General features: G+C 39.6%; 1 pseudogene; it reads right to left on the bottom strand.

The window, feature by feature from the left end:
• Nucleotides 1-6,416: 6,416 nt before the first annotated feature.
• On the bottom strand, nucleotides 6,417-6,536 carry LOC132612421 (5S ribosomal RNA; annotated as a pseudogene).
• Between the last annotated feature and the right edge of the window lie 7,978 nt (nucleotides 6,537-14,514).

A 14,514-nucleotide genomic window follows, 5' to 3' on the forward strand; every position in this document is an offset into this window, starting at 1 on the left:
CCTTCGTAATCCAAAGTTCTAGGTAAGGGTTCTGGTGATCCCTAGGGAAGGTATTAGGCTCCCTAGTATTAAGGATTCGTACTATACGGTTGACCTTCGAATTCCAATGTATGAGTATTTGAATGAACTATTTATTTAGTGTTTATTCCTGCAAAAATCTTGTCATTTGCATATCATTTTTTGAGAAAAAAAGAGTTTGAACACATTCCCTTTATATATAGGGTACTTAGATTCAGATTTATAATATCCGGATAAAATAATCTCCCTTTATAAGGATGGTATATTTTGTTTGCAAAAAGAGTATATAAACTTTGTCATCCTTTTATACATGTTATTCATAAAGAATATAAAATTGTTATGTTTAAGTACGTAATTTTGTCCATGCTTAACTCATACTTTGTTTGGATCGATCCGTTTAATATGTTTGGAGCGCCTCATCTAAGAACTTGTATATACGAATGTTTTGTTTGAAGCATATTTATCTTAAAAATGTACATCCTCTGTTACAAATTCTATAAAAACTAGTCTTGTACATGGGCTTATACCCCAAAAAATTACAAACTGCCATTTAAAAGGTCCGTCTACGTTGTTTGGCCCAAATAAACTCATGTATGAAAAATCTTGTTTAAAAGCCCAGTATCATAAATTCTTTACCCTTAGGTGGGCTTCAGCCCAAAATTCTTCTTTTTTTTGCTTTTGTTGGACTTGGCCCGTTTTGGGTTTAAGTCATTTTTTTTCTGAAAAAAAAAACAAGGATACCAGATTTTGTTATTGTCACGACCCAAACCGATGGGCCATGACTAGTACCCGAGCTGGGGAACCGTATACGACCCGCTAGATATAATCAGACTGAAACGGAAAACAATATGGCACTCTGTAAAAGCATGATGTGAACTCATCATATCATACGTCAGAAAGAACCTGTCTGCTGAGAAGTCACAGTTAACCAAAACATAACAAATATGCAAGCCAACAAGGCTGCCGCTATACACGAGGACGTCCAAGACGAACTACATCGACATAGCTGACCAAACCGTATATACACAACCCACATATGTCTACAGACCTCTAAGAGTGTAACAAAGTCTACGTCAAAAGGGTCTGTACCAAAATAACTCAAGCTCCGGAACAATGGAGCTCTCGAAGCAGCTGGGCAGAAGTCCTAAGCCGGAGCATCACCAAACTGAGTGTATGTACCTGCGGGCATGAAACGCAGCCCCCGAAGAAAGGGGGTCAGAATGGAAAATGTACTGAGTATGTAAAGCATGAAGTACAATAATAAAGATCATGTCTGAGTAGAAGATGACAGGAGACAGTATGATAATAAAGGATACCAATGCATCTGTGCCTTAGGAGATGAGAGTCATGCATATATATAATATACCATACCCGTCCCTCTAGTGAGGGACTCGGTGAAATCATCATATATATACCGTACCCGGCCCTCTAGTGAGGGACTCGGTGAAATCATCATATATATACCGTACCCGGCCCTCTAGTGAGGGACTCATTGAAATAATCGTATATATACCGTACCCGGCCCTCTAGTGAGGAACTCGGTGAAATAATCATATATATACCATACCCGGCCCTCTAGTGAGGGACTCGGCGAACAATGCAATGAAACTGTGCACGATTATGTACCCGGCCCGGGACTCGGTGAATGATATATTAACGGTATGCGCGAGTAGAATATCATGAGAAACCATATGCAAGGTAAATCATCATCTGAGACTCAATAGAATAATTAGAATAAACCAACACTGGAGAATCAAAGACAATTATCGTGTCAAGTACCTCTGTGAATTAGAGTTCATTGGAGTCATGTATGTTCGTCGTTCGCTCACTTAACGTAGTTCATGCCAAAAATAAAGAAGGGCTAACTTTACATACACCTTGGAGCCTTTAGAGGTAGAGTCATCATCAATAAATAAAATTGAGAACATCTAGAAGTAGCTCCACATTTTCATATTCGCTTTGAAATCATAAACACAAAATCATTCTTATCCTAGACATCATGAGAAGCTTTAAGAACCATGGACTTTTGGCTTTTGAAGACAAGAAGGTTACGGAAACATTTATGAAATCATACCATAGGAATCTTGCCTTTGAAAGAAAGGGACGAGCCTTAACATACCTGTTCAGCCTCCAATTGTCTACACTTATTCGTCCGAGCTCGCAAGTCTACATTTAAGAGGATTTACACAATCGTTAGACTCATCATAGTATATTTGTGCTAAGCTCTCAAGTCAAACTATTTTATATCCTGCTGAAAATCGGGCAGCATTTCCCCTGTTTATATGCCTAGCCCAGAATCTCAATTCAGCAACCAACAACATCAACAACAATACCAACATCAATAACATCATTTCCAACACCAATATGTACCATAAAACAGCCCACACGCTGTTTTCCAACTTCCATAACTAACCAACTTACTACACAATTATTTAAGGACTTTATCTCCGTAATTAAGTCTTAAATAATAACAAAAGATAAATATTCATACCTTCTTTCTTGTTAAGACCGCAATATCCTCAGTATCCATGCTAAAATCCACTGCAAACTGTAGCGGGTTAGTACTGTAGCAGTACTGTAGCACGCGTTTCTGCTCTGTCCGCTGAACCTGTAACGTCCATAATTCTCTACTCCGACGTCCTATGGATGAGCGGCATCTTGCGTTGGAAACTAGACTCGACGAAATTCATCTTAGGCTTTTGTTTCACCTTAAAATACTTCATATGATAACAGATATGTGTCCACCAAGTTGGACCAAAATCTTCACACAAGACATTACCCATCCTTTCTCCAAAGTCGTACTACTCCATTTCCTCCACTCATTTCCTTATAAAACCTTCCGGTATACCTTATATACATCCTTCACTCATTAAATATACCTAATAATGCTTGCTCCTTATATTCCAAAGTGGTTTTACTTAACCCTAACTCAACGTACTTATGTTTCAAACTTGATAAGTGCTCTTCGAAGATACGGGTGTAACATCCTTCCCCCCTTAAAAACATTCATCCTCGAATGTTGTAGTGAGCCGATCCTCAATATCCTCATTGAATTTTTGTTCGATTACCATATACTTATACTATAATTTTGTCAGTTTCGTCCTGCTCTTTCTTAGCTCCTTATCAAATTCATTTGTGAGTTGTACAGTCTTCAATCCTCATGTATACAAGTTAGCTAGTATTCCATTTTCATTCTGTCTTCCTTCCTGTGGTTTAACTAGCCACGCCACGGTTACTCGCCGTCCTGCGAGCGTCCTTCCTCTTCGTTCCTCATTTCTTTATTAACGGATAACTACCTTGCTCGAATATAGCACTTTCTTCTTTCTCTTGTTGACTCCTCCGATGCTATCTTGGCTATCCCTACTTGTACTTTTTGAGCTTAGATACGTGCTAGATTATCCCCTCGTGGTTCATCAGCCAAGCTTTCCGATTCATCATAGATTTTCTTATACTAATGTCTCGTTGCTTGTTCAACATTACTCTGGTACTGACAAATCCTTACTCTTAACGGTTACGTTTCCTCAACCATCCGTCTTAATTCCTTTCCATGATAGGTTATAATCATATCCTCAATACGATTTCTTAAATACGTACATTCCTATTGTTCCATCACTATCTCTATTATTCCTCGTAGCAGGAATATATATTGGGATGAACCAATAATCATAGTTCGAATTGGTCTATAGCTCACAATATCTTCGAGTTCTCGTCAAACTCTCCCTTTAATTCCTTTGCCTCAAATCTTGCAATATAACTTATAATTATAAGGTTAGGGCAATTCTCACTTTATCGCAGCTTCTTTCCAATATCGGTATGGTATACTTACCCTTGACTTCCTTATTACAGTGATCACTTAGTTAGCTGTCATTCCTTGTTGGCTTTCCGGTGTGTCCATTCCCATCTGTGGGGCATAAACTTATGTTGATGGTTCATATAATTCTATAATACATACCCTTATGCTCAGTATGGTTAGTGACCCGTGATATACTTTCTAATTTCTATTGATGCTGCTGCCTTTCTATCTGTACCCACATCGTTCTTCCTCTCTTTAGAGATCGCCACACCGCTTATCGTTACTCCCTTTGTTAAGATTCTTATATTTTTCCTTTAATAGCAAGATTTTCTTCCGTTGTAACCCAAAATGTCCTTTGTACTCATCATCCATTTCATCATTCTCTTTGTAGTTAGCTTGCAGAGCTTTCTTACTCTCTTTATTACTCTTTAGGATACGCCGCTGCCTATTTAGGTGCAACACAAATTTCCCTGGTCTAGAAATATCATATCTCACGTCCGCGTGAAGTATTATCTTGATCCATTTTAATTCCTTTTCATACCTGCTTTGTGGTATGCTTATCTTTAATTCATTCCTGCTCTCTCTTAATTCATTCTTGGTATGCCACTACGTCCAGAATTTTGGCCTCCTTAAGCTAACCTCTTTCTTTCCTTGGATTTTTGACAATGCCATACCTCGTTTTAGGACTCGATCTGCCTTTCCCCCCCCCCCCTTTTAAGGGTGTTCTTATACACTAGTAACTCCCGAGTATCAGTAGTCATCGGCCTACCATATCGATCCTTCGACTCTTTTGGTCTCTTATAATACCGAAATTCTCTCATCGTATAGCTTGACTTATTTTACTTTCTGCTAATCGAGGGCTTTGCATTTGAATGAAGTGCTTATGCATTATAGATCCATTGTCGCTGCCTTCTTTAAGGCCCTTCTACTTATACCTTTTATGATCGAACAATTCCCGAATCAACGGGTTAATGGGGACATTGGAATCCATTAAAATATTTTATGGAACGTTTGGTCACACTTTGCTCTTTTTATCCCTCGTCTTCCTCAACAACTATTATCACTGGAATATTTCTTACTCTGAGTTTCCGGTTTCACTCTACGTCTACAATATATCATTGCTACACTCTTCCCCTTCCACTATCAATCCTTTTATTCACTTAGGTCACTTGTCCGAAATTTTCCTTGACTACTTATTTGCGTCCTACCTATGCATTGTAGTTCTTCTAGTGTTCTACCATTTCTTGTTCGTGTCGTGAAATCCTTGCAAATATGCCCTCTTCTTTCTTCTCCTTCCTGCCGCCAAGGCTTGTCCACACTCATGAATATTTCCCATACATCCTTCTATTTCCTTTATAATTAAACCTCGGTATTCCTTATCCTCATCCCATGTCATTGATGTACTACCTCCCGGTTAACATTGTTAGTTCATTAACCTCTCGCTTGTCCTTGGTGATCGCTCGATTTTTCTTTTCTTCCTTTCTTCTTCTTTTGACTAGCCCATTAGTGTACCTTTCCTGCTTTCATCCTCAAACCATCCTTGAGTTCCTTCCTCCCCGAGCGCCCTTCTCCACTTGTTATTTTATAGTATTGACCCTGAAGTTAGTGAAATATTCCTTTTAACGTGCAAATCCGTTCTATTCTTAAATAATCTTTTAGGAAAGCTTCTCCGTTTCCGAGGAAACCGTGTCAGTATGACTACACATTTATCCCTTTAGACACCTCTCGAGAGCTGGAAATCTCTTAGTATCGTTGCAAGGCCTGATCATTCTCTCTCACATCCCTATTTGTGATTACTATCCTTTAGTCCCACTTATCGAAGTCTGTTTTCTGACCCCACACATTCATCTTTTGTTTCACAGTACCATACTTTATCCCTTTCGCATGCCTACCTTCGAATTTTATCCAAATAATCTTTTAGGAAAGCTTCTCCGTTTCCGAGGAAACCGTGTCAGTATGACTACACATTTATCCCTTTAGACACCTCTCGAGAGCTGGAAATCTCTTAGTATCGTTGCCAGGCCTGATCATTCTCTCTCTTACTTCACATCCCTATTTGTGATTACTATCCTTTAGTCCCACTTATCGAAGTTTGTTTTCTGACCCCACACATTCATCTTTTGTTTCACACTACCATACTTTATCCCTTTCGCATTCCTACCTTGGAATTTTATCCAAATAGTCCCTTGCTTTACCCATCGTCCCTCTTAGAAGCTTCACTTACCCTCGTTTCTTACATTTTTTTTTCTCAAGGCATTCTAATCTCTTTACTTTCTATATATTCGCTTTCTTCCTTTCCCTGATGTTGTTGCATTAGGACTTTCCAACTCTAGCCTGTGGTGACAATATCATCAACTTCATACACACACACACACACACACAGATATATATATATATATATATATATATGTTTACTAACGCCTCTCTTACAAAGTACTTCCCAATACTATTCGAACTCATCCTAATTCTAGAGCTGTGATGCACTTTTTTTTTCTTCTCTTTGCCGGTCTAGTCCGCCTCATCCTTCGCGACCTTTTATGGTTTCTAACTACTCCGCATACTCCAATTTCCCTTAGGCTACTCTAACTTCTCATCTGTCTGAATTTGTAGGACTCTTAATATACTTCCCAGGGGGTCACCCATCCTAGTATTTCTCTCACCCCAGCACGCTTAACCTTGGAGTGCTAATGGGATCCGGTGCGTTAGTGCTGGTATAATCGCATACACCTTACTGCGTGACCTTTCTCACATAAATTAAAGCAAGTTGAAGTTTTAACAGATTCCAAAACATTCTCATAATGCATCTCCCTCCGAATTAGAGAGGATCTCTTACTCGTCCGACTAAGAAAATGCTATTTTGGCCTTTGAAATCCTCAATAATCACCTTCAATCTGCATGTATGACTACTTTTCATCCTAGCTTTCACGATTCCCAATGGTGGCGAAGGCATCTTGATCGTCGTTACTTCCAAATATTTAAGTCACTGATCCCCTTTAGGATTTCACTCATCACTATTCAGTATTACTCTGAAGTAAATACATACGCACATAGAAAGTTCCAATAAGAACTCGTATACCTGTAGCCGATCGGTCCTTAACCTGATCTGGTGGGCTATAGAGTGAAGTGTGCTCTTCATCCTTGTCTTCCCACCGTCTACTAGTCTGGCCTAACATAATGCTGAAACGTAAGGAAAATCTAGATGTGCCAACTTTGTACTTCCTCAATTACGTCTTCATCCACAAGAGTCTCGTGAACCCTTAAACAAGTCTTTGTCATATGATTTCTCAGGGTCTCCTCCTACTAGAGCCACATGCTCCGATGGGCCTGTCTCAATGGAATAGCCGATGCTCTTTCTTTTACCTCTTGATATCCTCGATCCTGAGTCGACGGGCAATACGGGTCTCCAGTCCCCCTTCTGAGCCTCACTTACGCTCCCATTACCTGAACTTGTCCTCTTCTCCAATACAATCCTGCAATTTAACAAAAATCATACCAAGAACGAGCTTTCCTATCATTGGCTCTACTGCACGATCTATGATCAGAAAGAAAGATGACATCCTAAATGTCCTGTAGCTTCCAGTTTATAGATGTGGTGCACAACACACCGATAAAAAAGACTCTACTAGACACGGTCTGTAGACACTCCGAGGATGAACTGCTCTGATACCACTTTTGTCATGACCCAAACCGATGGGCCATGACTAGTGCCAGTGCTGGGCACCCCTATACGACCCACTAGATATAATCAGTCTAAAACTGAAAACAATATGGCACTCTGTAAAAGCATGCTGTGAACTCATCATATCATACATCAGAAAGAACCTGTCTGCTGAGAAATCAGTTAACCAAAACATAACAAATATGCAAGCCGACAAGGCTGCCGCTATACACAGGGACGTCCAAGACAAACTACATCGACATAGCTGACCAAACCGTATATACACAACCCACATATGTCTACAGACCTCTAAGAGTGTAACAAAGCCTACGTCCAAAGGGTCTGTACCAAAATAACTCAAGCTCCGGAACAATGGAGCTCTCTAAGCAGCTGGGCAGAAGTCCTAAGCCGGAGCATCACCAAACTGAGTGTCTGTACCTGCGGGCATGAAACTCAGCCCCCGAAGAAAGGGGGTCAGTACGGAAAATGTACTGAGTATGTAAAGCATGAAGTACAATAATGAAGCTCATGTCTGAGTAGAAGATGACAGGAGACAAGTATGATAATCCAGGATACCAATGCATCTATGCTTATGAGGTGAGAGTCATGCATATATATAATATACCATACCCGTCCCTCTAGTGTGGGACTCGGTGAAATCATCATATATATACCGTACCCGGCCCTCTAGTGAGGGACTTGGTGAAATCATCATATATATACCGTACCCGACCCTCTAGTGAGGGACTCGGTGAAATAATCATATATATACCGTACCCGGCCCTCTAGTGAGGGACTCGGTGAACAATGCAATGAAACTGTGCACAGTTACGTACCCGGCCCGGGACTCGGTAATTGATATATTAACGATATGCACGAGTAGAATATCATGAGAAACCATATGCAAGCTAAATCATCATCTGAGACTCAATAGAATAATTAGAATAAACCAACACTGGAGAATCAAAGACAATTATCGTGTCAAGTACTACTGAGAACTAGAGTTCATTGGAGTCATGTATGTTCGTCGTTCGCTCACTTTACGCAGTTCATGCCAAAAAGAAAGAAGGGGTAACTTTACATACAACTTGGAGCCTTTAGAGGTAGAGTCATCATCAATGAATAAAATTGAGAACATATAGAAGTAGCTCCACATTTTCATATTCGCTTTGAAATCATAAACACAAATCATCATTATCGTTGTCACCATCATAAAATCATTCTTATCCTAGACATCATGAGAAGATTTAAGAACCATGGACTTTTGGCTTTTGAAGACAAGAAGGTTATGGAAACATTTATGAAATCATACCATAGGAATCATGCCTTTGAAAGAAAGGGACGAGCCTTAACACACCTGTTCAGCCTCCAATTATCTACACTTATTCGTCCGAACTCGCAAGTCTACATTTAAGAGGATTTACACAATCGTTAGACTCATCGTAGTATATTTGTGCTAAGCTCTCAAGTCAAACTATTTTATATCCTGCTGAAAATCGGGCAGCATTTCCCCTGTTTATATGCCTAGCCCAGAATCTCAATTCAGCAACCAACAACATCAACAACAATACCAACATCAATAACATCATTTCCAACACCAATATGTACCATAAAACAGCCCACACGCTGTTTTCCAACTTCCATAACTAACCAACTTACTACACAATTATTTAAGGACATAATCTCCGTAATTAAGTCTTAAATAATACCAAAAGAGAAAGATTCATACCTTCTTTCTTGTTAAGACCGCAATATCCTCAGTATCCACGCTAAAATCCACCGCAAAACAACACTAGAATCACAACCATGCGTTGCCCGGACCTAAACCACTACTCCGCTACTTGAAAATTGCTTACTTTTTGATTCCCTCTCTCTCTCTTTAAATTTCTGGAATTTTCTGGGGCAAATCTGCTGAAAAAAGGGGGTTCTTACCCTTTTTATAAGGGTCAAATTCGGGCCGTACTGTAGCATTTTACTGTAGCTGCTCGGTTACTGTTGCAGTACTGTAGCATGCGTTTCTGCTCTGTCAGCTGAACTTGTAACGTCCATAATTATCTACTCCGACGTCGTATTGACGAGTGGTTTGTTGAGTTGGAAACTAGACTCGACGAACTTCAACTTAGGATTTTGTTTTACCTTAAAACACTTCATATGCTAAGAGATATGCGACCACCAAGTTGGACCAAAATTTTCACACAAGACATTACTCATCCTTTCTCCAAAGTCGTACTACTCCATTTCCTCCACTCATTTCCTTATAAAACCTTCCGGTATACCTCGTATACATCCTTCACTCATTAAATATACTTAATAATGCTTGCTCCTTATATTCCAAAGTGGTTTTACTTAACCCTAACTCAACGTACTTATGTTTCAAACTTGATAAGTGCTCTTCGAAGATACGGGGTGTAACAACTATTTAGGTCTGGTCCAAAACATTTATCCTCTGTTCTTGGTTTGGATCTGAAAAAACTTAGTTTATTTTATAAAGAATATGTCCCTTGGTTAAAACCCAGTCCGCTTTTGCTCAAAATAATATTATAGCGTTCATGACTTTGAAAAATCCTCCTATTTCTATTAACTTAACCTGTGTCAAAGTAGCTTTGCTGGTTATCCATTTAATTTTGACAAAAATCGTTATGCTAAATCCGGGTTTTGAAAAAATTATTTTGGGGACTTAAAGTCAATCTGAACGGCATAGGTATCGTTATCCTAAGACGACTAGTTCATACAATAAGGATTCCACTATATGATATGAGTTTTTACAAGTTTTGTACAAATACAAACAAAGCTCAAATGAAGGAGATTGAAACAAAATAAAGGATAGAGGAAGACTAGGGGCATACCAAGCCCCTAGTTGGCCATTTTCACCCATGACTGGGCCTTCTGCACGCCAGTTATTTAATTCCATCTTTGCGGACTCGATATCTTTGGAGAAAGAATTTCCTTGTTGGGCCTGAGACCCAATAGGCAGGCTGATCTTGACCCGAGTGGTCATGCAGTGAGAAGGGGGAAAAGGAAAAAGGAACCCGGTTTAAGGATACTGAACTTATCACACTTATAACTATACAAACACATATATCAAATATATATACATGTATCAAACATATTCACAAGTCATAGAGTAAGATATCTATGTATGGATATATATGTATACTACAAGGCCCCACTGGCAGGGATTTGGATAACATGGGAGGGGAGAGTCATTGCCCCCGTATTCCCGATGCTGCACAAGTTCCAAGGGGTTTCGTGAACCCCATGCATGGCTGGACACCCGGGGAAGGCTAAGACTAGGCATCCTCAAAATTATCTCACCCCCCACCAATGTAGCCATAAGACAATAGGCAGTATCCCAGAACCACAACATAACATAGAAGGCCATATATATAGACATAATATAGCCAAAAGCAGACTGGCCCTAAATGAGTACAATGTAAACAGAAGCAAACCAAGGACATATGACCAAAGGTTAATCAAAGCAAAACTTCAAGACATGGACATAAAGTAAGAAGGAGAAGAACCAAGCATACACTCATGGAATGAACCAAAAGCAGGCTGAAGTAAACAAGAAACAAGGACCAAAATATGCAGTCACAGGGGGACAAAGCAAGCCGCAGCATACAAATGCATGGTAGACAGAACAAAGAACAAGGAACATGATCATGGATAAAACAACATAAGTTGTAGCATACAGAAGTGAGGTGAACAAGAACAAGAAACCTAAGCACATAATCCTCGATGAACTAGAACATGCTACATCTTGTAGATAAGAGGAAAACAAAGCAAGTACCAAACACATAACCATGAGATTGACTAGGACAGGCTGCATCTTATAGGTAAGAAGCAAACAGAAGCAAGTTGAGGTATGCGGACATGGCAGGGACAGAGGCAGAACTTTAATCTTTCTGTGTCTGGGTTATTCTGTACAAGGCATGGTATCATATAGAGATAGTAGGGTAGTTTGGACAAGCAAACAAGACATGGACAAGACAAATTAACATCCCAGTTTCATACTTCTGTTAAGCCCCTCCTTTTGTGCCTAACTTAAACACATATGCACACTTGAACTCTTTATTTAATCAAATCATCAAGCATTCCTAGATGTATACTTAACTCTAACCTGGGGTCTCTTCTGGTTTAGGAATAGAATCCATGTGATCCCAAGGTCCTTTACAATGAGCATATAACCCTACAGGCCATAGAAGTGACATGGTGCCCTTTATATGAAGGAATGGTGTTATAAACCAAGCTAGGCTTGGTTTTCCTTTTATCCTTTCTCCAGGGCACTCCTGAAAAAAAGGCTCATCTCAGGTTATGTGGCCTTAGCTCACTTTCAATCCCTTGTGATCATGTGGAAACTTGTTTCTCAAACTATTATCAGCCAAGAATTCAATCCAAAAAGTTTCAAATACATGTACATATAAACATACATAATCATTTGAGCTAAGGTCATAACCGTTTCTCAATCTCCTCAAGGTATCATTAAGCTATTCAGAGTCATAGCATGGGTCGGCTTACCATTAGCAGGTTACTCAGGTCCTTTTAACTTTACAGAATCACCCGAAATAAGTCTACACTCCTTACAGGTCATGCCATGTCATAATCTCTATTCAACCCAGCCCCACAAATGCACACAACTAGATTAGAAAGCAATGGTAATTCAACACATAGGCAGAGTATTCTCAAAGATGCAGAAAGCCAAAGAGTCAAGTAGTGATACTAACCATATAAGAAATTCATTAGAATTCAAATCAGAGGTACAAACAATTCAAGAAGGGACACAGCAGGCAGGTTTCCACTTTGAGTACTACACTAATTCATTTCAGAAAAGAGCCTTGGAAGAGTTCGTAACTTAAGGCATACCTTTAGACTTAATGGTTTTGTCACGCCCTCATCTTGATAGGGCATGATGGGCACCCGACTCTCATCAGAGTCTAGCGAACCCTTAAACGTTCGCTTTACCAAAACCTGTCATTTCAAAAACTTTTAAAACATGGGACTTTTCCAAATAGAGATCATTATCTTTATACAAATTATGAAAACTTTCAATCAATTACGTACTTTTTACTAACTGAAATCATCTGAGAATATATACTCTTATAACATCTACAAATGATTAGCACTTCTCGACGCCCTATCCACAGGACAGTGTCTGCAAAGTCTCTAACATATACAGAATACCATGACATAAGTATTTTGACCCGGCAACACTCCGAACTGAGATGGAGTTCGCCAATCCCGCTGGAACACTTTTAGCAAAGTCTTCTACTCATCTGGGTGTACCTGCGTGGCATGAAACGCAGCCCCCGAAGAAAGGGGGGTCAGTACGGAATATGTACTGAATATGTAAAGCGGTACTGAATCATAAACAAGGAAAGGCGTAACAGTAAACCAGTTTAAGAGCAACCCGGGAGTAACCTGGAACAGCATTTTGAACCGTGCCATGTAGTGCCTTACACCACTTCCATCATACACAATATAAATACAGCATACATAAATTCTAGAATACACAATCTAAATTTAGTATCACAATAGTCCCATCGGATGGCCGCTTCCGGCTTAATAATAATGATGGCCTCTTCGAGCATGCTGCTTCCGGCATAATAATAATAGTCCTGGCCCCTTCGGGCATGCCGCTTCCAGCATAATAATAATGATGGCCCCTTCGGGCATGCCGCCGGCATAATACTAATGATGGTGGCCCCTTCGGGCATGCTGGTTCCGACATAATAATGATGATGGCCCCTTCGGGCATGCCGCGTCCGGCATTATAATAATGATGGCCCCTTCGGGCATGCCGCTTGCGACATAATAATAATAATCCTGGCCCCTTCGGGCATGCCGCTTGCGACATAATAATAATAGTCCTGGCCCCTTCGGGCATGCCGCTTGCGACATTAATACTAATGATGATGGTGTCAACACCACTTAATCCACAAATATCAATACAAAGAAATAATGCTATGGAGTGCAAACATAATTCGTAATCGAAACGAAATAGTAAAATCTCGCAGCCCCTTCGAAGTGATTTTGAAAGTCTAAATAGTAAAATCTCGCACCCCCTCGGAGTGGTTTTGGAAAGTCTAAATAGTAGAATCTTGCACCCCCTTCAGAGTGGTTTTGGAAAGTCTAAATAGTAGAATCTCGCACCCCCTTCGGAGTGGTTTTGGAAATCAACTTTATGCTTCCTTTAGTACAAAACTAATTTTTCTCGAAATCATTAGTTAACCATAAACACGTTTCAAGTTAATCCGAGTTAGCATAAGAAAGTTAACAACCATATGCACGAGCAGAGTAGTGAGAAACTAAATGCACATAAATCAACTTTTAAGACTCAATGGATAAGTATACTTACCGACGCCTGAAGACTCAGAAACAAGTTTCAGGTCAATCCGACTTAGTATAAGAAAGTTATGAGAGTTTGAAGTACAGAACCTTCTACGAACGTTTCAGAAGCTATTTTTTGGAAAATTAAAGCAACAATCATACCAAGTACCTTTCAAATATCGTTATGGACATCATTCATTATAGAAACCTCTACGACCATTTTCAAGCAATCCGAGACCGTCTACGAAAGTTAGGGACATTACTACTTACAAAACTCTTTAGACTTTTCTTGTTATTCAATCATACAATAAGCTTGGCTATAATAAGTATACTCACATCAAGAAGTGAATAAGAATCATTAACAAGCTCGGAATCAAGAATAGAGTTACCCCAAGATAAGTATCATAGCTTACTTAGCTCTAGGACATGCCAAAAGAAAGAAAGGGAAAGCTTTACATACCTGTCCCACGTCCAATTAGCTACGCTTATTTGTCCAAACTTGCTAGTCTACATTCAAGAGAATTGACATAATCATTAGACTCATCGACATATGCTTGTCTTAGTTCTTAAAATGAATTCATTTATATTCTGCCGAAATTTCGGCAGCATTTCCCCTGTAAATACACCATCCCCGAGAATCTAACTCGGCCAATTTATCAACAACAAATCCGAGAATTCAACTTGGCCAAATTATCAACAACAATACCAACAATCATAT

The sequence above is a fragment of the Lycium barbarum genome, chromosome 9 (assembly GCF_019175385.1).
Source record: "Lycium barbarum isolate Lr01 chromosome 9, ASM1917538v2, whole genome shotgun sequence".
NCBI lineage: Eukaryota > Viridiplantae > Streptophyta > Magnoliopsida > Solanales > Solanaceae > Lycium > Lycium barbarum.